General features: G+C 42.9%; 1 pseudogene; it reads right to left on the bottom strand.

Annotated features, from left to right (window-relative positions):
* Positions 1-3,115: 3,115 nt before the first annotated feature.
* Positions 3,116-3,321, bottom strand: LOC142259393 (U2 spliceosomal RNA; annotated as a pseudogene).
* Between the last annotated feature and the right edge of the window lie 249 nt (positions 3,322-3,570).

Consider the following 3,570-nt stretch of genomic DNA (forward strand, 5'->3'; position numbering starts at 1 on the left):
GCCTCTCTTCTTAGCACACAGGAACCACAATCCCTACACCATGCTTCAATGGATTCTCTCATCCCAGCCCAGTAAAACTACATATTTTACACAGTCATAAGCAGCCCATGGGCATTCACCTGCATTCAAACCAATAACAGCTCATAGACCAGACAATCCATCTACCACTGGACCAAAGACAGGAAGTTAAATCCACTGCCTGCGGTAACCAACTTAATCCTATAGGCTACTCACACAACAAACCCAACAGAAAGGAAAAAAACATGGCTTCGATTATCCATCCAATGAAAATGCATAACCATTGTGAGCCATTGGACAATGCAATTGGACACTTGGTGACATGGTGCACGGCCCAATGAATCAAGTCTTTACTTCATATTCACGGTTTAAGCCCTTGGGTTCTAATGTGCCCAGAGTACATATCCAGAAAGATTCTCTTTCTTTGAGCTAAACACAAGTCAACAATACATTGTAAGCAGATTCTATTACCAGTCCCACACCATTTTGTGACGCATAATCACACAGTGATCGAATTAAGATTCCAAGTCATCGAACATGTCCAAGCCATACGCAGAGGAGGCAATAGAATTAGGAAGCTCAAAGAAAGGGAATCTTTCTGGATATATACTCTGGGCACATTGGAACCCAAAGGCTTAAACCATGAATATGAAGTACAGACTTGATTCATTGGGCCATGCATGGACATAATGGACATAATTCTAATAGGCAGGACAGGTAATAAGGAGCACAAGGGATATGCTAAAATGTGTTGTGTGACAAGACAGACACAGGAAAGGACATGATAACAGGTGTAGGGACCAACAAGGTGAGACAAGGGGTATCAGGATATTGTCAAGTAGGTATGAATGTAGTAATGGGGCAGGCATAGAGAATTGTATGTGAATGTGAATTACAATAAATCACTAAGGAAAGGAATATGTGAGTGTGTGCCTAATGTAAACTAATATTGTACTGGCAAAATTATAGATGGAAAGGGAGAAGGGGAGGGGGGGAGAGAGGAGGCTGTAATTGACTACAAGGGTATGAGTTATGAGTGATCATAGGGATAGTGTTACATAAGTGGAAATACCTATGGAGGACCGGATGTGTAAGCGCATACCTTATACAAACCTATAGAGTGCTGATGGGTGAGAGTGTGATGTTAGATATAAGACATCCTATAGTGAATAGTGAGCCGTAATCAAGTGCAACAGGGATATTTCACGTGACTATGGGAACATGGAAGGTAAAGAAAGGGGAGAAAAAACTGTTAGACAAGGTAATCAGACATAATGTAACCAGTTGATCAGACATGACAAACATGACAAATAAAAAACAAGGAAGAATGGAACTCCATACATAGTGGAACCATATATAGTGTGAACACGAAAAAGAACCGGGCGTTAGAAAAAATGTGCACGGCCCAATGAATCAAGTCGGTTCTTCATATTCATGGTTTAAGCCCTTGGGTTCCAACGTGCCCAGAGTATATATCCAGAAAGATTCCCTTTCTTTGAGCTTCCTAATTCTATTGCCTCCTCTGCGTATGGCTGGGACATGTTCGATGACTTGGAATCTTAATTGGGCCACTGTGTGATTATGCGTCACAAAATGGTGTGGGACTGGTAATAGAATCTGCTTACAATGTATTGTTGACTTGTGCTTAGCACAAAAAAAGGGAATCTTTCTGGATATGTACTCTGGACACATTAAAACCCAAGGGCTTAAACCGTGAATATGAAGTACAGACTTGATTCATTGGGCCGTGCACCATGTCACCATGTGTGCAATTGCATTGTCCAATGGCTCACAATGGTTATGCGTTTTCATTGGATGGATAATCGAAGCCATGTTTTTTTCCTTTCTCTTGGGTTTGTTGTGTGAGTAGCCTATAGGATTAAGTTAGTTACCGCAGGCAGTGGATTTAGCTTCCTGTCTTTGGTCCAGTGGTAGATTGATTGTTTGGTCTATGAGCTGTTATGGGTTTTAATCCAGGTGAATGCCCATGGGCTGCCTATAACTGTGTGAAATATGTAGTTTTACTGGGCTGGGATGAGAGAATCCATCGAAGCATGGTGTAGGGATTGTGGTTCCTGTGTGCTAAGAAGAAAGGCTAGCACCAGCCAGAAAGCCCCATTACAGCCAATAATCAACCGCTAGCCGCTGGAACTCGTTGCTCTAGATCATGTCAAACTCTCACCAAGCAGGAATAGATACATTAGCCCACCATCCCACCCAAAGAGCAACTTCTGCTGCGCAGCTGGCTTTCTAGGCAGCAGCGCTATTGTGATGTCAGCGGGGGACATTGTGACAAGCCAGTGTTCCGTCACTTCATGTTGTGCACTGTTCAAACGGAAAATACATCAACAGGCAGACTACAGAAAAGCTTACTGACAAAGGATAGAGAGGGGCTTTCTCAGAGGGCTTTTTACAGTTTGTCTATTCCCAATTAGCCGTTTAAGTATGCTTAATGAAAGTACTAATTCTTTCATAGGCCGCCCATTCTTAGTATTTGACGTTCCTTATATTGCGGTATCAGGCTTCGCAGCAGGTTGCAAAACATTCATCACCCATGACTGTCCCCAATTGGGCTCAGAAGCTAAATGTCTATCATGACCTCTCTTTTTGAAAGTCCAAGAGCAAGCAAACTCTTCCTCCAGGAGAGGGAGCCAACAGATCACTAAAGACATCATCATTGCTCAAAGAAAACACCGAAAAACAATGGAAGCTTTAATTGGAGTGGAATCTGATAGACAGCACCTGATGCCAAGTCTGCATCTTCTAACACCTGCAGTCACTGCAGCAGCTGAATCCAATGTGTCCAAAAGGGATCTATTCTATTCAATTGCAAATGATCTAGATAAGACTGAGAATAAGATACTGCACGGGACATAGCAGAGTTGGTCAAGTTGAGTGGAGATGAGTTTGCTATTTGGCACAGCTTTTGCATCAATAAAGCAAGTAAAAGGTGTGAAAGATAAAAAAAAAGGGTGAAAGTGTGAAAAGTGAATTGGCCAAATTGAGGTGCATATAAAGTTTTTGCTTTCTTTCAATTCACTAATGAGGCTCATTTGAATCAGGTGAATTGAGTTCTGCTTTTGGAAACTCGGTTAAGAAGGGGTGCACCGGTCCTGGAGGTACTGCAATACCAGGTCAATGCGTGGAGTGGACAGAGCAAGATTTTTTCCATCTCCTTGTTCTAAAAATCCATTTAATATATGGTCCCTAGAGAGGGGACGTATCAGATATTAAACTGATAAGAACAGATTTAATTTTTTTTTTTTCTGTTTATCAGTAGGACTTCAAAATAACAAAGGTGATCGCCTCCCGTTGCCTGGGAACCGTCCAGGCACAAGAGGGCTATGTGTCACCAGAAGGCGCACACACTCCCTCAAGGCCGGCAGACGTGCAATCCCAGGCACCTTCCAGTACCGACCAAGGTAGCGTCCTCCGAAACTACACTTGATCTTAGCCAAAAGGCCGAGAAGCTATAACCCGAATTGGTTACGGCCTTGAGTGGCACCCTGGCCTATACCGGACACATCTTAGGGAGAGGGAGACAAACCCACG

Source organism: Anomaloglossus baeobatrachus, assembly GCF_048569485.1.
Source record: "Anomaloglossus baeobatrachus isolate aAnoBae1 chromosome 7 unlocalized genomic scaffold, aAnoBae1.hap1 SUPER_7_unloc_2, whole genome shotgun sequence".
In the NCBI taxonomy this organism is placed as follows: Eukaryota; Metazoa; Chordata; class Amphibia; order Anura; family Aromobatidae; genus Anomaloglossus; species Anomaloglossus baeobatrachus.